Below are 23687 nucleotides of genomic sequence, written 5' to 3'. Positions count from 1 at the left end.
ATACTGTATATCGCAGTAGTGCTATTTAACACTGTATATCGTGGGAGTGCTATTTAACACTGTATATCGTGGGAGTGCCATTTAACACTGTATATCGCAGGAGTGCTATTTAACACTGTATATCGTGGGTGTGCTATTTAACACTGTATATCGTGGGAGTGCTATTCAACACTATATATCGTGGGAGTGCTATTCAACAATGTATATCGTGGGGGTGCTATTCAACACTGTATATCGTGGGAATGCTATTCAACACCGTTTCAAAATTCGTGTTGTTACGTTCTTGCATGAAAACAGAACGAAGCAATCTTGTTCAGGGTTGTTGTTAGGCTTTTATCATCTACAATGGGTTCCAATCCTTGTTTACAAAAGGTCCTATTCCACTCCTTATATGATTCTTAATACTGACATATCAATGAAAGTCATTCAGGATCTTTTTTCCACAAATAACCAAATGCACTGATACGCTGACGACTTATGCACATCCTTCAATTCTATTCCTTTTTCCCTCGCTTAATCTGCATCTCGTCTGGACACAGCTTCCTCAATAAACTTAAACTTAGACGGGATGATATTTCAATGTGTAAACAAAATTTTATTAAGCTCAGTGCCTCCAAGATCCAGTTTCTACCCATCTCTCTTAAAGTTTTTTCACAGCTTTCGTCTCTACCCTGACGGTTCTGTAATTCCACATCTTGACTCAATGAACATGCTTAGTATTAATCTGTCTTGGAAATCCTACATTACGGAAATAGCAGAGTCTACCTCTAAGAAACTGGAAATCCTGTTTAGATATCGACATTCCTTTTCTTCTGAACAGTTGCTCCGTTTATACAAAGGATTGATTCGTCCTTTTATGTAGTACTGCTCCCACCTCAAAGCTCTGGATCTCTCTCTACCTTCTCATGTCTTTCCCAATCACTAAGACCTGGCACATTTTAAAGGAGAGGCGTTTCATTCCTCAAAATTCGTAAATACTTACTCTTATCTCTTCTTTCTCCCTTTCATAATTCTCTCTATATTTCAATTAAGGCCCGGCCTTAATGTGGACATTTGTCCATGACTGAAGCCTCCGTCGGGAAACTAAAAGATATATATAACGTTCAGTAATCCGGGTGTCATCTCAACTAACTTAGAAAAGATAATCTCGAAACTTGTTAAGAAAAAAAGTAGGTAAGGAAGTACTTATATAGTATAAAAACGCCAGATTCATGGAATAAACTGAACGAGGATATTATAGATGCGGGGGAGTAAACAGAAGGTTATAAACTTGAATGTTAATAGAGAAAGTTCAAGACATAGGGCCCATAAGAGCACAATTCCTTTCCAGTACAGTACAAATAGGTATTCACACACAGACACTCAGTTACCCCACATTGATCTCTTCATCTCCCTGGATACAGAGCCACAGACTTGAAAAGACAAAGATGCGAAAACTACAGTTATTAATCTGCCACTTGCTTCACCTTGAGGTACGGGCCAGTGTCCAGGTCCTCGCACAGGTTTCAGGGAGGGAGGTGGTGGGCACAGCTGCTATGACGTTGACAAAAACCCCACGAACGATAAGCGCCCTACTTAGCTGGTGACAAGTGGCGCAGTTATAACAGTCGGAACAAATATATAAAACAAATTAGCAGTAAGCGCAACGTTAATGACCACCGGTATGCATCTGCGTGCGCGATATCTGCTCTCGTCTCTCCGCCTTGTCCAGCCGAGTGTGTTTGTATATGATTAAGTTTATGTTCGTCTGTTTACATGGCTTTCCACATTTTTTTTTTGGGAGGGCTACCTTTGTTTATGCCTATTTGTCTGTTGCTTGCGGTGTAATTTGTAAGTGGTTCTCTTAATGATAGGTTGATGCGAGTAGGTCGGTCTGCCTGCATGGTAAATCTAGGTTATAGAAGTATTCATATAAAAGTGATTTCAGCATCGATTAATAAAAGCTTGTTTGCCAGACGTAAGTTTGAAAAGAATATCCTTTCCGTTAGCATGGTAGTCAATCAAAATATACAAAATATTCTACATATGATATGAAGTGCGTAATATATATATATATCTTTTTTTCTTTTTTTTTTTGCTTTGTCGCTGTCTCCCGCGTTTGCGAGGTAGCGCAAGAAAACAGACGAAAGTAATGGCCCAACCCACCCCCATACACATGTATATATATACGTCCACACACGCAAATATACATACCTACACAGCTTTCCATGGTTTACCCCAGACGCTTCACATGCCTTGATTCAATCCACTGACAGCACGTCAACCCCGGTATACCACATCGCTCCAATTCACTCTATTCCTTGCCCTCCTTTCACCCTCCTGCATGTTCTGGCCCCGATCACACAAAATCTTTTTCACTCCATCTTTCCACCTCCAATTTGGTCTCCCTCTTCTCCTCGTTCCCTCCACCTCCGACACATATATCCTCTTGGTCAATCTTTCCTCACTCATTCTCTCCATGTGACCAAACCATTTCAAAACTCCCTCTTCTGCTCTCTCAACCACGCTCTTTTTATTTCCACACATCTCTCTTACCCTTACGTTACTTACTCAATCAAACCACCTCACACCACACATTGTCCTCAAACATCTCATTTCCAGCACATCCATCCTCCTGCGCACAACTCTATCCATAGTCCACGCCTCGCAACCATACAACATTGTTGGAACCACTATTCCTTCAAACATACCCATTTTTGCTTTACGAGATAATGTTCTCGACTTCCACACATTCTTCAAGGCTCCCAGAATTTTCGCCCCCTCCCCCACCCTATGATCCACTTCCGCTTCCATGTTTCCATCCGCTGCCAGATCCACTCCCAGATATCTAAAACACCTCATTTCCTCCAGTTTTTCTCCATTCAAACTCACCTCCCAATTGACTTGACCCTCAACCCTACTGTACCTAATAACCTTGCTCTTATTCACATTTACTCTTAACTTTCTTCTTTCACACACTTTACCAAACTCAGTCACCAGCCTCTGCAGTTTCTCACATGAATCAGCCACCAGCGCTGTATCATCAGCGAACAACAACTGACTCACTTCCCAAGCTCTCTCATCCCCAACAGACTTCATACTTGCCCCTCTTTCCAAAACTCTTGCATTCACCTCCCTAACAACCCCATCCATAAACAAATTAAACAACCATGGAGACATCACACACCCCTGCCGCAAACCTACATTCACTGAGAACCAATCACTTTCCTCTCTTCCTACACGTACACATGCCTTACATCCTCGATAAAAACTTTTCACTGCTTCTAACAACTTTCCTCCCACACCATATATTCCTAATACCTTCCACAGAGCATCTCTATCAACTCTATCATATGCCTTCTCCAGATCCATAAATGCTACATACAAATCCATTTGCTTTTTTAAGTATTTCTTACATACATTCTTCAAAGCAAACACCTGATCCACACATCCTCTACCACTTCTGAAACCACACTGCTCTTCCCCAATCTGATGCTCTGTACATGCCTTCACCCACTCAATCAATACCCTCCCATATAATTTACCAGGAATACTCAACAAACTTATACCTCTGTAATTTGAGCACTCACTCTTATCCCCTTTGCCTTTGTACAATGGCACTATGCACGCATTCCGCCAATCCTCAGGCACCTCACCATGAGTCATACATACATTAAATAACCTTATCAACCAGTCAATAATACAGTCACCCCCTTTTTTAATAAATTCCACTGCAATACCATCCAAACCTGCTTTCTTGCCGGCTTTCATCTTCCGAAAAGCTTTTACTACCTCCTCTCTATTACCAAGAGAGATATCATTCAATCATCTATTATTGAATACACATAGAATTATAATCTTAATATTAGTGATGGTCTATAGAAATTAGATAAATTTATTGTTGATAGAATTTGTAAAATGATAAGTACATGAACATTCATTGTATGTTTTGGACAATCACATGTTTACCAAATGGCGTCCTAGCTTCGTCTCTTCGATGTATATCATCTGACTGTTATATTTCTCTCTTGTGTCTCCCCTGATGATGTTATCATTACACGAAAGTGCACTTGGGAACTTATCGTCTTTCAATGAACGCTCATTGTATGTTTTGGACAATCACATGTTTACCAAATGGCGTCCTAGCTTCGTCTCTTCGATGTATATCAACTGACTGTTATATTTCTCTCTTGTGTCTCCCCTGATGATGTTATTATTACACGAAAGTGCACATGGGAACTTATCGTCTTTCATTTTCCTTGTGGACTCATAGGAATATACTTGATCACGCACAATATTGTGATCCTTTCCAATATGAATATATATATATATATATATATATATATATATTCAGACTGGGGTGTCTAAATCTGTGTGGATATAACCAAGATGTGAAAAAAGGAGAGATAGGTAGTATGTTTGATGAAAGGAACCTGGATGTTTTGGCTCTAAGTGAAACGAAGCTCAAGGGTAAAGGGGAAGAGTGGTTTGGGAATGTCTTGTGAGTAAAGTCAGGGGTTAGTGAGAGGGCAAGAGCAAGGGAAGGAGTAGCAGTACTCATGAAACAGGAGTTGTGGTAGTATGTGATAGAATGTAAGAAAGTAAATTCTCAATTAATATGGGTAAAACTGAAAGTTGATTGAGAGAAATGGGTGATTATTGGTGCATATGCACCTGGGCATGAGAAGAAAGATCTTGAGAGGCAAGTGTTTTGGGAGCAGCTGAATGAGTGTGCTAGTGGTTTTGATGCACGAGACCGGGTTATAGTGATAGGTGATTTGAATGCAAAGGTGAGTAATGTGGCAGTTGAGGGAATAATTGGTATACATGGGGTGTTCAGTGTTGTAAATGGAAATGGTGAAGAGCTTGTTGATTTATGTGCTGAAAAAGGACTGGTGATTGGGAATACCTGGTTTAAAAAGCGAGATATACATAAGTATACGTATGTAAGTAGGAGAGATGACCAGAGAGCGTTATTGGATTACGTGTTAATTGACAGGCGCGCGAAAGAGAGACTTTTGGATGTTAATGTGCTGAGAGGTGCAACTGGAGGGATGTCTGATCATTATCTTGTGGAAGCTAAGGTGAAGATTTGTATGGGTTTTCAGAAAAGAAGAGTGAATGCTGGGGCGTAGAGGGTGGTGAGAGTAAGTGAGCTTGGGAAGGAGACTTGTGTGAGGAAGTACCAAGAGAGACTGAGTACAGAATGGAAAAAGGTGAGAACAATGGAAGTAAGGGGAGTGGGGGAGGAATGGGATGTATTTAGGGAATCAGTGATTGATTGCGCAAAATAAGCTTATGGCATGAGAAGCGTGGGAGGTGGGTTGATTAGAAAGGGTAGTGAGTGGTGGGATGAGGAAGTAAGATTATTAGTCAAAGAGAAGAGAGAGGCATTTGGACGATTTTTGCAGGGAAAAAATGCAATTGAGTGGGAGATGTATAAAAGAAAGAGAGAGGAGGTCAAGAGAAAGGTGCAAGAGGTGAAAAAGAGGGCAAATGAGAGTGGGGGTGAGAGAGTATCATTAAATTTTAGGGAGAATAAAAAGATGTTTTGGAAGGAGGTAAATAAAGTGCGTAAGACAAGGGAGCAAATGGGAACTTCAGTGAAGGGCGCAAATGGGGAGGTGATAACAAGTAGTAGTGATGTGAGAAGGAGATGGAGTGAGTATTTTGAAGGTTTGTTGAATGTGTTTGATGATAGAGTGACAGATATAGGGTGTTTTGGTCGAGGTGGTGTGCAAAGTGAGAGGGTTAGGGAAAATGATTTGGTAAACAGAGAAGAGGTAGTAAAAGCTTTTCGGAAGATGAAAGCCGGCAAGAAAGCAGGTTTGGATGGTATTGCAGTGGAATTTATTAAAAAAGGGGGTGACTGTATTATTGACTGGTTGATAAGGTTATTTAATGTACGTATGACTCATGGTGAGGTGCCTGAGGATTGGCGGAATGCGTGCATAGTGCCATTGTACAAAGGCAAAGGGGATAAGAGTGAGTGCTCAAATTACAGAGGTATAAGTTTGTTGAGTATTCCTAGTAAATTATATGGGAGGGTATTGATTGAGAGGGTGAAGGCATGTACAGAGCATCAGATTGGGGAGGAGCAGTGTGGTTTCAGAAGTGGTAGAGGATGTGTGGATCAGGTGTTTGCTTTGAAGAATGTATGTGAGAAATACTTAGAAAAGCAAATGGATTTGCATGTAGCATTTATGGATGTGGAGAAGGCATATGATAGAGCTGATAGAGATGCTCTGGTATTAAGAATATATGGTGTGGGTGGCAAGTTGTTAGAAGCAGAGAAAAGTTTTTATCGAGGATGTAAGGCATGTGTACGTGTAGGAAGAGAGGAAAGTGATTGGTTCTCAGTGAATGTAGGTTTGCGGCAGGGGTGTGTGATGTCTCCATGGTTGTTTAATTTGTTTATGGATGGGGTTGTCAGGGAGGTGAATGCAAGAGTTTTGGAAAAAGGTGCAAGTATGAAGTCTGTTGGGGATGAGAGAGCTTGGGAAGTGAGTCAGTTGTTGTTCGCTGATGATACAGCGCTGGTGGCTGATTCATGTGAGAAACTGCAGAAGCTAGTGACTGAGTTTGGTAAAGTGTGTGAAAAAAGAAAGTTCAGAGTAAATGTGAATAAGAGCAAGGTTATTAGGTACAGTAGGGTTGAGGGTCAAGTCAATTGGGAGGTAAGTTTGAATGGAGAAAAACTGGAGGAAGTGAAGTGTTTTAGATATCTGGGAGTGGATCTGGCAGCGGATGGAACCATGGAAGCGGAAGTGGATCATAGGGTGGGGGTATGTTTGAAGGAATAGTGGTTCCAACAATGTTGTATGGTTGCGAGGCGTGGACTATGGATAGAGTTGTGCGCAGGAGGATGGATGTGCTGGAAATGAGATGTTTGAGGACAATGTGTGGTGTGAGGTGGTTTGATTGAGTAAGTAACGTAAGGGTAAGACAGATGTGTGGAAATAAAAAGAGCGTGTTTGAGAGAGCAGAAGAGGGTGTTTTGAAATGGTTTGGGCACATGGAGAGAATGAGTGAGGAAAGATTGACCAAGAGGATATATGTGTCGGAGGTGGAGGGAACGAGGAGAAGTGGGAGACCAAATTGGAGGTGGAAAGATGGATTGAAAAAGATTTTTTGTGATCGGGCCTGAACATGCAGGAGGGTGAAAGGAGGGCAAGGAATAGAGTGAATTGGATCGATGTGGTATACTAGGATTGACGTGCTGTCAGTGGATTGAATCAGGGCATGTGAAGCGTCTGGGGTAAACCATGGAAAGCTGTGTAGGTATGTATATTTGCGTGTGTGGACGTATGTATATTCATGTGTATGGGGGTGGGTTGGGCCATTTCTTTCGTTTGTTTCCTTGCGCTACCTCGCAAACACGGGAGACAGCGACAAAGCAAAAAAAAAAAATAAAAAAAAAATATATATATATATATATATATATATATATATATATATATATATATATATATATATATATTTTTTTTTTTATTTATTTATATTTATTTTTTTGTATTATACTTTGTCGCTGTCTCCCGCGTTTGCGAGGTAGCGCAAGGAAACAGACGAAAGAAATGGCCCAACCCCCCCCATACACATGTATATACATACGTCCACACACGCAAATATACATACCTACACAGCTTTCCATAGCTTACCCCAGACGCTTCACATGCCCTGATTCAATCCACCGACAGCACGTCAACCCCGGTATACCACATATACCCCCGGTATACCACATATATATATATATATATATATATATATATATATATATATATATATTGGAGAGAGGGGCAAGTATGCAGTCTGCTGTGGATGAGAGAGCTTGGGAAGTGAGTCAGTTGTTGATCGCTGAAGAAATAGCGCTGGTTGCTGATTCGCGTGAGAAACTGCAAAAGCTAGTGGCTAAGTTTGGTAAAGTGTGTGAAAGAAGAAAGCTGAGAGTAAATGTGAATAAGAGCAAGGTTTTTAGGTACAGTAGCGTTGAGGGACAAGTCAACTGGGAGGAAAGTTTGAATGGAGAAAAACTTGAGGAAGTGAAGTGTTTTAGATATTTGGGAGTGGATTTGGCAGCAGATGGAACCATGGAAGCGGAAGTGAGTCACAGGGTGGGGGAGGGGGGCGAAGGTTTCTGGGAACGTCTTTTCCTAGGGAAAATGATTTGGTAAACAGAGAAGAGGTAGTAAAAGCTTTGCGGAAGATGAAAGCCGGCAAGGCAACAGGTTTGGATGGTATTGCAGTGGAATTTATTAAAAAAGGGGGTGACTGTATTATTGTATTATTAGGTTATTTAATGTACGTATGACTCATGGTGAGGTGCCTGAGGATTGGCGGAATGCGTGCATAGTGCCATTGTACAAAGGCAAAGGGGATAAGAGTGAGTGCTCAAATTACAGAGGTATAAGTTTGTTGAGTATTCCTGGTAAATTATATGGGAGGGTATTGATTGAGAGGGTGAAGGCATGTACAGAGTATCAGATTGGGGAAGAGCAGTGTGGTTTCAGAAGTGGTAGAGGATGTGTGGATCAGGTGTTTGCTTTGAAGAATGTATGTGAGAAATACTTAGAAAAGCAAATGGATTTGTATGTAGCATTTATGGATCTGGAGAAGGCATATGATAGAGTTGATAGAGATGCTCTGTGGAAGGTATTAAGAATATATGGTGTGGGAGGCAAGTTGTTAGAAGCAGTGAAAAGTTTTTATCGAGGATGTAAGGCATGTGTACGTGTAGGAAGAGAGGAAAGTGATTGATTCTCAGTGAATGTAGGTTTGCGGCAGGGGTGTGTGATGTCTCCATGGTTGTTTAATTTGTTTATGGATGGGGTTGTTAGGGAGGTAAATGCAATAGTTTTGGAAAGAGGGGCAAGTATGAAGTCTGTTGGGGATGAGAGAGCTTGGGAAGTGAGTCAGTTGTTGTTCGCTGATGATACAGCGCTGGTGGCTGATTCATGTGAGAAACTGCAGAAGCTGGTGACTGAGTTTGGTAAAGTGTGTGAAAGAAGAAAGTTAAGAGTAAATGTGAATAAGAGCAAGGTTATTAGGTACAGTAGGGTTGAGGGTCAAGTCAATTGGGAGGTAAGTTTGAATGGAGAAAAACTTGAGGAAGTAAAGTGTTTTAGATATCTGGGAGTGGATCTGGCAGCGGTTGGAACCATGGAAGCGGAAATGTATCATAGGGTGGGGGAGGGGGCGAAAATTCTGGGAACCTTGAAGAATGTGTGGAAGTCGAGAACATTATCTCGTTAAGCAAAAATGGGTATGTTTGAAGGAATAGTGGTTCCAACAATGTTGTATTGTTGCGAGGCATGGGCTATGGATAGAGTTGTGCGCATGAGGATGGATATGCTGGAAATGAGATGTTTGAGGACAATGTGTGGTGTGAGGTGGTTTGATCGAGTAAGTAACGTAAGGGTAAGAGAGATGTGTGGAAATAAAAAGAGCGTGGTTGAGAGAGCAGAAGAGGGTGTTTTGAAATGGTTTGGGCACCTGGAGAGAATGAGTGAGGAAAGATTGACCAAGAGGATATATGTGTCGGAGGTGGAGGGAACGAGGAGAAGTGGGAGACCAAATTGGAGGTGGAAAGATGGAGTGAAAAAGATTTTGTGTGATCGGGGCCAGAACATGCAGGAGGGTGAAAGGAGGGCAAGGAATAGAGTGAATTGGATCGATGTGGTATACCGGGGTTGACGTGCTGTCAGTGGATTGAATCAGGGCATGTGAAGCGTCTGGGGTAAACCATTGAAAGCTGTGTAGGTATATATATTTGCGTGTGTGGACGTGTGTATGTACATGTGTATGGGGGGGGGGGGGTGGGGCCATTTCTTTCGTCTGTTTCCTTGCGCTACCTCGCAAACGCGGGAGACAGCGACAAAGTATAAAAAAAAAAAAAAAAAAAATATATATTATATATATATATATATATATATATATATATATATATATATATATATATATATATAAATATATATATATACTTGGAAGAACCAAGTAGCACGCAGCGATAGATACACGACCGCCTACTGGATTGAAAATGCCTCACCCACATATCCTCATTCATTCCCAGCTGCTCCACTGACCTCTCAACTCGTTCCCTAAGATATATTCATGGATTTAGATAGAAACGTCAAGACAACCCTTACAAGTATCTAACACAACCTTCTCAACCATGCAGAAAGGATATTAGACACCATGAAAGATTAAGGAAGAGTTCGATAAAGATGCTGTTGGCTGGTGATATTGACAGAGTATGTTTATAACTTAATTCTGGCAGTCTCTCCACGGAAGGAATCAATTTAGTTGCTCTTCGCAGCACTGCTTCTAATTGAAGAATATCCTTGCATAATTGGGAGCCCAATACTTCCCTGCATATTCGAGGTGTGATCTAACTTCACTTAGGTATACTGATAATATCACATCTTTGCTTTTGTTTGTAAAGTTTTCTGTTTATAAATCCTAACATCCACTATGCTTTCTTGGCAGCTTCATTGCAATACCGGAAGATTTTGAACTTACTGGCGACAGTGACTCCTAGATCCCTCACACAAAGGATGTCCTTTGTCTTGTAGCCCATCGGTTCATAATTAGATTCATTGTTGAGTTTTCCTACCTGTAACAGTTGACATTTATTGACATTAAATGAAATCTGCCATTTCCTAGACCATTCATCAAGATCTTCTTGTTATCTTGGCTTATCTTCTTCAGTCAATATGGCATTGCTAATCTTTTATCATCCACAAATTTGGACACTATGATATTTAGCCCTACGTCTATATCATTAGTTTAGATAATGAAAAGTATAGGCCCAAGTACGGATCCCTGGGGAACCCCACTAGTAAGAGGTGACCACGGTGATGATGTACTATTCATTACGACTCTCTACTTCCTACCATGTAACTAGGCTTCTATCAAATTTCCTATGCAACCAGTAATCTCCAAGGCTCGTCCATTAAACATCACTTTGACGTGGGGGGCTTTATCGAATACTTCCTGGCAGTCCAGAAACATAACATCTATTGCATTTTTCCTGTCGTGTGTTACGGATGATTATAATCTATGATAAAGGAGGTTTGTGAGATATGATTTGTGCTTTCTAAGGCTATGCTGATTATTAGTAATGAGCTATGTTGTTCCAGGTAGGCTACGATTTCGCGGCTTCCCTTTTCGTGTATGGAAACGACCTCTACCAATCTCCAATCCTTGGGGACTAATCCTTCCTGAAGCGACTTATTGAAAACCCGGGTTAAATGTCCGCTTATTTCGTGTTTGACGTTCATTTCTTCTCGTAGATAGAAACCAACGGGAAATGGGCTTTCATTAGTCTTTAACTTGTCTATCTGTTTGTATTTCCCTAAATGTAACGGTTAATTCTGGTATCGTGTGAGTGCTATTTACCCCTATCTCAAAATTCATTTTGTTGCTATCTCGTATGAAAATAGAACTAAAAAACTTGTTCAGGGATGTTGCTATGCTTTTATCTTCCACAACGGGTTCCCCATCATCGTTTGCTAAGTGTCCTGTTCCACTCCCTATATGTTTCTCATGTTGACATATCTATAAAATCTTTTAGAATCCCTATGACTATCTCTTGCAATACTCACTTCGGAATCTCTCTCTCTTGGCTTCTTTGATAAGACCTTTCACTTGTTTTCTGAGAGTGTTCTATTGCGTTGCAGTATTTGGGTCACTGTTTGATCTCATAACCTTTTAGAGTATAATTCAACTCCGTATAGATATTACAATATCTTGGGAGTATCATTCAGGCTTGTTGTGTCTATTGTTTCTGTCATATATGCGAATGCGACTTGATGATGCATAAACTGATACTTAAAACTGGCCCACAATTCCTCTGGGCTTGAACCAACAAGAGTAAGGTTTGTTAATGTGCCATGCACCCTATCAAAACCTACCCTTATTAAGTTAGGGAGTAATAATACTGGTTTTAGGAGAGTCGGATTTGATATTACGTTGAACCTAACCATGTTATGGTCATAAGTGCCTAGATGTTCTCAAACACGAGTGTTAGTTACTAAGAACTACTGCCATGCAAGAACTTGAATCAAGTATTTTAGTTTCCCTTGTTAATTCGGTGACGGTTTGGTAGAGAAAAATATGCCTGCGACCAAGTTCATAAAATCGGCCAGAATCACTCTCTACAGAGAGAGAGAGAGAGAGAGAGAGAGAGAGAGAGAGAGAGAGAGAGAGAGAGAGAGAGAGAGAGAGAGAGAGAGAGAGAGACATTTTCTTGATCAGGGCATTCATCTGCCTATACCCTCTGATGCTGACATGAAACACAAATCGCCCTGAGGTAGCCGGGCGTCCTTGCTCATTATGCTGGTCTGAGGGATTGTGACTAGGCATTCCACAGCTGCGAATTTCCCTCTCAAAAGGTACTATAGCATAGTCACCATCAGCTCTGTTTCCCAGGTTTAAGAAGTCACCAGATTAACTCCAAGTTCTCCTCTCTTACCATATATTAAGACAACTGCTGATCACAACAACTAAGATAATTTGTGGACTTGAGATCTCTTAGGCTTTGTGTTTCGCTAAGGAGAAAGAGCCAATGAAAACATGTCTAAACTTTGTCTTCCAATAACATTACGCCGTATGACTGGTGAAAAATGCCACAATCATGTTTTCGAAGACCAGTACACCATCTCAATTACGTCGGTCATTATCACTTATGCTCGCAATTTTGTTGAGGTTTTAGGGCAACGAGCAACAGAGCTGTTGACATAGAAAGTAAAGCTCCTTCGGCAAATCCTAACGATTAACGAAAAACATTGACCTGAAGACGCCATCAGTAGCCAATACGTGATACTGCATATGATGCTGTCTTCCAGAATGAGATGTCAGGGGGTCATCAACACATATCCACACTCAAAAGCAAAGATATCAATGCATTCATGTTGTTGAAATGGAGGCTTGCTCTCTGAGGCAAAAGCGTCACTTTATTTGAGATGTGTCAAGACCAGACGTTAACAAGATTAATATGTATTACATCTGTATGTGTGTGTGTGTGTGTGTGTATCCAACTTCATCAGAGTGAGAGAAGATCCCTGAGTGTGAAATATAGTGTTACTCCATAAACCAGGAAGCAGAAATGTTGGATTTCTGTAAATCTATAGAACAGGTCTTCCATTTTATCTCTCCTGCGTGATAAAGAAAAATCTGGAATAAAATATTAGTTCGATGCAATTATGGAAAAATACATTGAAATGGGTTTAAGTTGTTTATATGATACGTTATTAGAAGATGCAGATCTGAGGATTACCTCTCGTCATAAGTTAAACGTAAAATTGAGTTACGTGGCGCATGGTTTAACAGGGCTGCGCATGGTTTAACAGGGCTGCGCATGGTTTAACAGGGCAGAGCATGGCTTACCAGGGCAGAGCATGGTTTAACAGGGCTGCGCATGGCTTAACAGGGCAGAGCATGGCTTAACAGGGCAGCGCATGGCTTACCAGGGCAGAGCATGGCTTACCAGGGCTGCGCATGGCTTAACAGGGCTGCGCATGGCTTAACAGGGCTGAGCATGGCTTGACAGGGCTGCGCATGGCTTAACAGGGCTGCGCATGGCTTAACAGGGCTGCGCATGGCTTAACAGGGCTGAGCATGGCTTACCAGGACTGAGCATGGCTTAACAGGGCTGCGCATGGCTTGACAGGGCTGCGCATGGCTTAACAGGGATGAGCATCAGGGTAACCAGTTTAACCTAGTCTGTCTAATCTGGCCAAGTACTTAGGTCTCCTGGCCATGAGCATAAAGGCCTACGTCTGTACCATACATCCGTGTTCACTTCAAGCGTATCAACACACACAAGTTTACATCATATCAGTAGTTAGCGTTGGTGAACGTGATGCATTCACTGTTCGCCCAGGGTCGAGCGCATAGGTTCGAATCCTGGTTACAGCAGTCGGTCGACAGGCAACCTAGCTGTTCATCCATCTCTTTGTCAACGTCATTGCCATATATGTATGAACTTATCAAAGCACATAAACCAAATTTTCCAGCAAGGCCATGCAAATGGTCAAAATGGTTAGTTTCTTTATTAAGCCCATTACTATCGTGAACAATGTAGATTTATCTTACAAGTTTAATGATATCAATGTTGATTTTGATTTTATACTGGTTAGCTTTGATGTTTCATCTCTGTTCACAAAAGTTGCATTTGATGACCTCCTAGAATATTTAGTTGAAGACTTCAGTAATATTCAATTATCTGTTTTAAAGTCTGTTTTTATCAAATTGATCAAATTATGTATAAATGGCTGTGTATTTAAATTCAATGGGGGTATATTATGCTCAGAAATTTGGTATGGTAATGAGTAACCCTCTCTCTCCTGTACTAAGTCTTTACATAGAACTCTTTAGAACAAAATGACTAAAGATTATCTTACCTTCTAATGCAATTTGGTTTAGGTATGTAGATGATGTTCTTGGTGTTCGGCCAGCAAATGAAAATTTAAAAATTTTTCCTTTACTTGATATTTTAGTCACTTCCATCAAATTTACTGTAGAAATTAAAAATAATTGTATGTTGCCAGTTTCAGATTACATAATCCACAGGGATGGAAACATGTTTAAGTTTAGCATAAACAGGACACCTACTGATATACGCTCATATAACCATTATTACACAATTCAACATGATAAAGTTAGATTATCATCATTGCAGACTATGTTCCTTAGGGAATTACGTATATGCAGTCCAGAGTTTATTGATGATGAATTTGAGATCCAAGCTAGATAATCTAAATCTTTCATTGATAAATCCCTTAAGCTGGCAAAGAAATCATTTTATAGAGTTAAATCAAAACCTCCCCTTGACACCGAGAACCTTTTAATTTCTCCCTTTTAGTAATATTTTGACCTTACTTCACATGTTGCATAAATCCTTTGATAATGATGCTTTAAAGAATTTCTCAATCAGGAACTCGCCAGAAAGTTCTGCAGGATATGTCTATAGAGTACTATGTAAAAACTGTGATTAGTTTTATTTTGGGCAGATTTGTAAGGATCTTTCTTTTAGACTTAAGCAACATAGGTATAGAATAAGAAAAGATCAAGTATCAAATGCCTTGTTTAATCGTGTTAAAAGTTATGATCACTGTATTGACTGTAGTAATACCATTTCAGTTATTAACCCTAACTCCTGTAACACGAGAAATATCATTGAATCTTCCATCGTCAAATACACAAAGATTTTTAACATTAACATTAGTGAGGGTATATACAAGCTGGATAGCTCTATTGTCGATAGAATATGTCTACATAATAAATTTTATGATACGCATGTTGTCAGAAGTGAACGCACCCAACCTCCATTTGTATACTGACTTCTTTACCAAATGGCGTCCTAGCTACGTCTCTTCTTTCTGAATCAACTGACTGATATGTCTTTTACTTATATCTCTCCAGATGGTGTTATCATCGCAGGAAAGTGCACTCAGGATCTTATTGTGATTTATTTCCCCGTGGACAAAAAGGAATATACTTGATCACGCGTTAGATTGTGATCTTTTACAATATATATATATATATATATATATATATATATATATATATATATATATATATATATATATATATATATATATATATATATATATATATATATATATATAGTGCAACGTGCCATTGTACAAAGGCAAAGGGGATAAAAGTGAGTGCTCAAGTTACAGAGGTATAAATTTGTTGAGTATTCCTGGTAAATTATATAGGAGGGTATTGATTGAGAGGGTGAAGGCATGCACAGAGCATCAGATTGGGGAAGAGCAGTGTGGTTTCAGAAGTGGTAGAGGATGTGTGGATCAGGTGTTTGCTTTGAAGAATGTATGTGAGAAATACTTAGAAAAGCAAATGGATTTGTATGTAGCATTTATGGATCAGGAGAAGGCATACGATAGAGTTGATAGAGATGCTCTGTGGAAGGTATTAAGAATATATGGTGTGGGAGGTAAGTTGTTAGAAGCAGTGAAAAGTTTTTATCGAGAATGTAAGGCATGTGTACGAGTAGGAAGAGAGGAAAGTGATTGGTCCTCAGTGAATGTCGGTTTGCGACAGGGGTGCGTGATGTCTCCATGGTTGTCTAATTTGTTTATGGATGGATTTATTAGAGAGGTGAATGCAAGAGTTTTGGAGAGGGGCAAGTATGCAGTCTGTTGTGGATGAGAGAGCTTGGGAAGTGAGTCAGTTGTTGTTTGCTTATGATACAGTGCTGGTGACTGATTCGGGTGAGAAACTGCGGAAACTGGTGACTGAGTTTGGTAAAGTGTGTGAAAGAAGAAAGCTGACAGTAAATGTGAATAAGAGCAAGGTTATTAGGCACACTAGGGTTAAGTGACAAGTCAACTGGGAGGTAACTTTGAATGGAGAAAAACTGGGGGAAGTGAAGTGTTTCAGATATCTGGGAGTGGATCTGGCAGCGGATGGAACCATGGAAGCGGAAGTGAGTCATAGGGTGGGGGAGGGGGGGTGAAAGTTCTGGGAGCGTTGAAAAATGTGTGGAAGGCAAGAACGTTATCTCGGAAAGAAAAAATGGGTACGTTTGAAGGAATAGTGGTTCCGACAATGTTATATGGTTGCGAGGCGTGGGCTATAGATATAGTTGTGCTGAGGAAGCTGGATATGTTGGAAATGAGATGTTTGATGACAATATGTGGTGTGAGGTGGTTTGATCAAGTAAGTAATAATAGGGTAAGAGAGATGTGTGGTAATAAAAAGATTTTTGTCGAGAGAGCAGAAAAGGGAGTTTTGAAATGGTTTGGTCACATGGAGAGAATGAGTGAGGAAAGATTGACAAAGAGGATATATGTGTCAGAGGTGGAGGGAACGAGAAGTGGGAGACAAAATTGGAGGTGGAAAGATGGAGTGAAAAATGATTTTGAGTGATCGGGGCCTGAACATGCAGGAGCGTGAAAGGCGTGCAAGGAATAGAATGAATTGGAACGATGTGGTATACCGGGGTCGACGCGCTGTCACTGGATTGAACCAGGGCATGTGAAGCGTCTGGGGTAAACCATGGAAAGTTTTGTGGCGCCTGGATGTGGAAAGGGAGATGTGGTTTCGGTGCATTATACATGACAGTAAGAGACTGAGTGTGAACGAAGAGGGGATTGTCATTTCATGTGTGGTGGGTTGGCGACGGAAATGAATAAGGGCAGACATTATGAATTATGTACATGTGTATATATGTATATGTTTGTGTGTGTATATATATATATATATATATATATATATATATATATATATATTTTTTTTTTTTTTTTTTTTTTTTTATACTTTGTCGCTGTCTCCCGCGTTTGCGAGGTAGCGCAAGGAAACAGACGAAAGAAATGGCCCAACCCCCCCCATACACATGTACATACACACGTCCACACACGCAAATATACATACCTACGCAGCTTTCCATGGTTTACCCCAGACGCTTCACATGCCTTGATTCAATCCACTGACAGCACGTCAACCCCTGTATACCACATCGCTCCAATTCACTCTATTCCTTGCCCTCCTTTCACCCTCCTGCATGTTCAGGCCCCGATCACACAAAATCCTTTTCACTCCATCTTTCCACCTCCAATTTGGTCTCCCTCTTCTCCTCGTTCCCTCCACCTCCGACACATATATCCTCTTGGTCAATCTTTCCTCACTCATTCTCTCCATGTGCCCAAACCATTTCAAAACACCCTCTTCTGCTCTCTCAACCACGCTCTTTTTATTTCCACACATCTCTCTTACCCTTACGTTACTTACTCGATCAAACCACCTCACACCACACATTGTCCTCAAACATCTCATTTCCAGCACATCCATCCTCCTACGCACAACTCTATCCATAGCCCACGCCTCGCAACCATACAACATTGTTGGAACTACTATTCCTTCAAACATACCCATTTTTGCTTTCCGGGATAATGTTCTCGACTTCCACACATTTTTCAAGGCTCCCAAAATTTTTTTCGCCCCCTCCCCCACCCTATGATCCACTTCCGCTTCCATGGTTCCATCCGCTGACAGATCCACTCCCAGATATCTAAAACACTTCACTTCCTCCAGCCTCTCACCATTCAAACTCACCTCCCAATTGACTTGACCCTCAACCCTACTGTACCTAATAACCTTGCTCTTATTGACATTTACTCTTAACTTTCTTCTTCCACACACTTTACCAAACTCCGTCACCAGCTTCTGCAGTTTCTCACATGAATCCGCCACCAGCGCTGTATCATCAGCGAACAACAACTGACTCACTTCCCAAGCTCTCTCATCCCCAACAGACTTCATACTTGCCCCTCTTTCCAAAACTCTTGCATTTACCTCCCTAACAACCCCATCCATAAACAAATTAAACAACCATGGAGACATCACACACCCCTGCCGCAAACCTACATTCACTGAGAACCAATCACTTTCCTCTCTTCCTACACGTACACATGCCTTACATCCTCGATAAAAACTTTTCACTGCTTCTAACAACTTTCCTCCCACACCATATATTCTTAATACCTTCCACAGAGCATCTCTATCAACTCTATCATATGCCTTCTCCAGATCCATAAATGCTACATACAAATCCATTTGCTTTTCTATATATATATATATATATATATATATATATATATATATATATATATATATATATATATATATATATATATATATATATATATATATATGTATATATATATATATATATATATGTATACGTTAAGATGCATAGGTATGTATATTTGCGTGTGTGGACGTATATGTTTATACATGTGTATGTGGGTGGGTTGGGCCATTCTTTCGTCTGTTTCCTTGCGCTACCTCGCGAACGCGGGAGACAGCGACAAAGTAAAATAAACAAATAAATAAGAAATATATATATATAAATATATATATATATATATATATATATATATATATATATATATATATATATATATATATATATATATATATATTTTTTTTTTTTTTTTTTTTCATACTATCCGCCATTTCCCGCGACAGCGAGGTAGCGTTAAGAACAGAGGACTGGGCCTTTGAGGAAATATCCTCACCTGGCCCTCTTCTCTGTTCCTTCTTTTGGAAAAAAAAAAAAAAAAAAAAAAAACGAGGGGGGAGGATTTCCAGCCCCCCGCTCCCTTCCCTTTTAGTCGCCTTCTACGACACGCAGGGAATACATGGGAAGTATTCTTTCTCCCCTATCCCCAGGGATATATATATATATATATATATATATATATATATATATATATATATATATATATATATATATATATATATATATATATATATATATATATATATATATATATCGCTACTGGGATGGCGTTGATTAGGGCCTCAGTTGGTCATATTGTCTCTGCTAATAAAAAAAAAATAGACACGTAAATGACACATTTTGATCCTACGTTGTTTAGGGATTACCTTCTTTTCAACCGTCCATCAATTCACTCCAACGATGAAAATTGGTTTAGGCTAGGCAGCATACCACGATCCTGAGCATATCATCTAAAGAGCCATTTGCATTTTAATTCGCTGATTAATTACCAGCTGACAGAAGGAATTAGTTCGCATTTCCCCCCCACCCGAGCGCAATACCCGAAAAAACTAAAACAGTCGTGAGGAATTTCGGGAGGGGTTCGTGCTCTGTCTGCTGTGTTGTGTGGCATTGTAGGTAGTCTTGTGTTTGTTCTTCTTCAGCCTACCGTTAGATATCAGAAGCTAACATAAGACAGGTTTTAATCTCTCTTCTTCACTCTTCATTTTCATCCTACCACTCACGACCCTTTCTAATCTGCCCACTTCACACGCTTCTCATGCCACAAGCATCTTTTGCGCATGCCACCACTGCTTCCCTAAATACATCCCATTCCTCCTCCATTCCCCTTACGTCCTTTTCTCTCACGTTTTTCCATTCTGCACTCAGTCTCTCCTCACACAAGTCTCCTTCCCAAGCTCACTTACTCTCACCACTCTCTTCACCCCAACATTCTCTCTTCTTTTCTGAAAACCTCTACAAATCTTCACCTTCGCCTCCACAAGATAATGATCAGACATCCCTCCAGTTGCACCTCTCAGCACATTAACATCCAAAAGTCTCTCTTTCACTTGCTTATCAATTAACACGTAATCCAATAACGCTCTCTGGCCATCTCTTCTACTTACATACGTATACTTATTCATAACTCTCTTTTTAGATTAGGTATTCCCAATCACCAGTTTTTTCAGCACAAAAATACACGAGCTCTTCACCATTTCCATTTACAACACTGAACACCTCATGTACACCAATCCATACCTCAACTGCCACATTAATCATCTTTGCATTTAGATCAGCCATCACTATAACCCGGTCTCGTACATCAAAATTGCTAACACACTCACTCAGCTGCTCCTAAAACACTTGCCTCTCATGATCTTTCTTCTCATGCCCAGGTGCATATGCACCAATAATCACCCATCTCTCTCCATCCCCTCTCAGTTTTACCCATATCAATCTAGAGTTCACTTTCTTACACTCTATTACATACTCCCACCACTCCTGTTTCAGGAGTAGTGCTACTCCTTCCCTTGCTCTTGTCCTCTCACTAACCCCTGACTTTACTCCCAAGACATTCCCAAACCACTCTTCCCCTTTACCCTTGAGCTTCATTTCACTCAGAGCCAGAACATCCAGGTTCCTTTCCTCAGACATACTACCTATATCCACGCACATTTAGACACCCCAATCTGAGCCTTTGAGGAGGATGAGCACTCCCCGAGTGACTCCTTCTGTTTCCCCTTTTAGAAAGTTAAAATACAAGGAGGGGAGAGTTTCCAGTCCCCCGTCTCGTTTAGTCGCCTTCTACGACACGCGGGGAATGCGTGGGAAGCATTCTTTCTCCCGTATCCCCAGGGATATATATATATATATATATATATATATATATCCTTTTCTTTCTTTCTTTCATACTATTCGCTATTTCCCATGTTAGCGATGTAGCGCTAAGAACAGAGGACTGGACCTTTGAGGGAATATCCTCACATGGCTCCCTTCTCTGTTCCTTCTTTTGGAGAAATAAAAAAAAAAAAAACGACAGGGGAGGATTTCCAGCCCCCCCGCTCCCTTCCCTTTTAGTCGCCTTTTACGACGCGCAGGGAAATACGTGGGAAGTATTCTTTCTCCCCTATCCCCAGGGATAATATATATATATATATATATATATATATATATATATATATATATATATATATATATATATATATATATATATATATATATATATATATATATATATATATATATATATATATGCTGGTAAAACCACAAGGAAAACGACAAGACGAAATGTCAAGCACTTTCGTATAAATACAACGTCAGGACTGAGTTCCAATAGGGAGAACCAGAATATAATTTACCAGTCGCTACTGAGCGAGACTGGCAGATGAATTAGGAAACAGGTGTAGGGATTAGGGCACAGGTCATCCTCGATGACCTCACCTCTCTCAAGTTGCAAATTCAGGTTAACCTATGTTCAGGGAAACATATCTAGAATTCTTTTCACTAACAAGTTATTGAAATTATATAACCTAACCTAATGATTCTTCTCAAAATCTCCACTATGATGAGAAACAATTCAACAATATTTTTCTCCAATGCTGGGTTAATGTATGTGATACTTTTAACACTGCTATAGTCAATTTGATCACCCAATTCTCTAAGATGGACAATATCACATTAATTTCTTGAAAATACCGTCACTATCTTAATGATTTTGACCCTAACACTAAGAAGCTTACGAGAGTGATTATTATAAAACTAATCACACTCTTTACAGGGGATATTGTACACACAACCCCTCCTAGCAATTACAGAATGTCTGATTATATATATCATACGCCACCTGCTGGAGGATACACTGCGAGAAAAGCTTCAGCAACAAAGGCCACATTCGTTCATACTCAGTCTCTAGCTGTCATGTATAATGTACCGAAACCACAGCTCCCTTTCCACATCCAGGCCCCACAAAACTTTGAAACAATATATATATTGTTGCACGTTGATCTGCTGTCAATGGACTGAACCGGGGCATGTGAAACATCTGGGGTAAACCATGGAAAGGTTTGTGGGGCCGGGATATGGATAAGGAGCTGTGGTTTCAGTGCATTACACATGACAGCTAGAGACTGAGTGTGAATGAATGTGGTCTTTTTGTCTGTTTTCCTAGAGCTACCTCGATGAAGTAGGGGATATCGATAGTGCTTCCTGTGGGGCGGGGTAACGACAGGAATGGATGAAGGCAGGCAAGTATGGATATGTACATGTGAATGTACATTTATGTCTGTGTATGTATACGTATAGATATGCAGGTTTGCATGTATGGGTATTCATATATATATATACATATATATATATATATATATATATATATATATATATATATATATATATATATATATATATATATATATATATATATATATATATACATATATATATATATATATATATATATATATATATATATATATATATATATATATATATATATGGTAAAGTGTGTGAAAGAAGAAAGTTAAGAGTAAATGTGAATAAGAGCAAGGTTATTAGGTACAGTAGGGTTGAGGGTCAAGTCAATTGGGAGGTGAGTTTGAATGGAGAAAAACTGGAGGAAGTAAAGTGTTTTAGATATCTGGGAGTGGATCTGGCAGCGGATGGAACCATGGAAGCGGAAGTGGATCATAGGATGGGGGAGGGGGCGAAAATTCTGGGAGCCTTGAAGAATGTGTGGAAGTCGAGAACATTATCTCGGAAAGCAAAAATGGGTATGTTTGAAGGAATAGTGGTTCCAACAATGTTGTATGGTTGCGAGGCGTGGGCTATGGATAGAGTGGTGCGCAGGAGGATGGATGTGCTGGAAATGAGATGTTTGAGGACAATGTGTGGTGTGAGGAGGTTTGATCGAGTAAGTAACGTAAGGGTAAGAGAGATGTGTGGAAATAAAAAGAGCGTGGTTGAGAGAGCAGAAGAGGGTGTTTTGAAATGGTTTGGGCACATGGAGAGAATGAGTGAGGAAAGATTGACCAAGAGGATATATGTGTCGGAGGTGGAGGGAACGAGGAGAAGAGGGAGACCAAATTGGAGGTGGAAAGATGGAGTGAAAAATATTTTGTGTGATCGGGGCCTGAACATGCAGGAGGGTGAAAGGAGGGCAAGGAATAGAGTGAATTGGAGCGATGTGGTATACCGGGGTTGACGTGCTGTCAGTGGATTGAATCAGGGCATGTGAAGCGTCTGGGGTAAACCACGGAAAGCTGTGTAGGTATGTATATTTGCGTGTGTGGACGTAGGTATATACATGTGTATGGGGGTGGGTTGGGCCATTTCTTTCGTCTGTTTCCTTGCGCTACCTCGCAAACGCGGGAGACAGCGACAAAGCAAAAAAAAAAAAAAAAAATATATATATATATATATATATATATATATATATATATATATATATATATATATATATATATTCATTTATTCATTTATATTTATTTTGCTTTGTCGCTGTCTCCCGCGTTAGCGAGGTAGCGCAAGGAAACAGACGAAAGAATGGCCCAACCCACCCACATACACATGTATATACATACACGTCCACAAACGCAAATATACATACCTATACATGTCTACCTTTATTTATTCCCATCGCCACCTCACCACATATGGAATAACAACCCCCTCCCCCCTCATGTGT

This window comes from Panulirus ornatus, chromosome 49 (assembly GCF_036320965.1).
Source record: "Panulirus ornatus isolate Po-2019 chromosome 49, ASM3632096v1, whole genome shotgun sequence".
NCBI classification, from domain to species: domain Eukaryota; kingdom Metazoa; phylum Arthropoda; class Malacostraca; order Decapoda; family Palinuridae; genus Panulirus; species Panulirus ornatus.
This window is presented reverse-complemented; position numbering follows the sequence as displayed.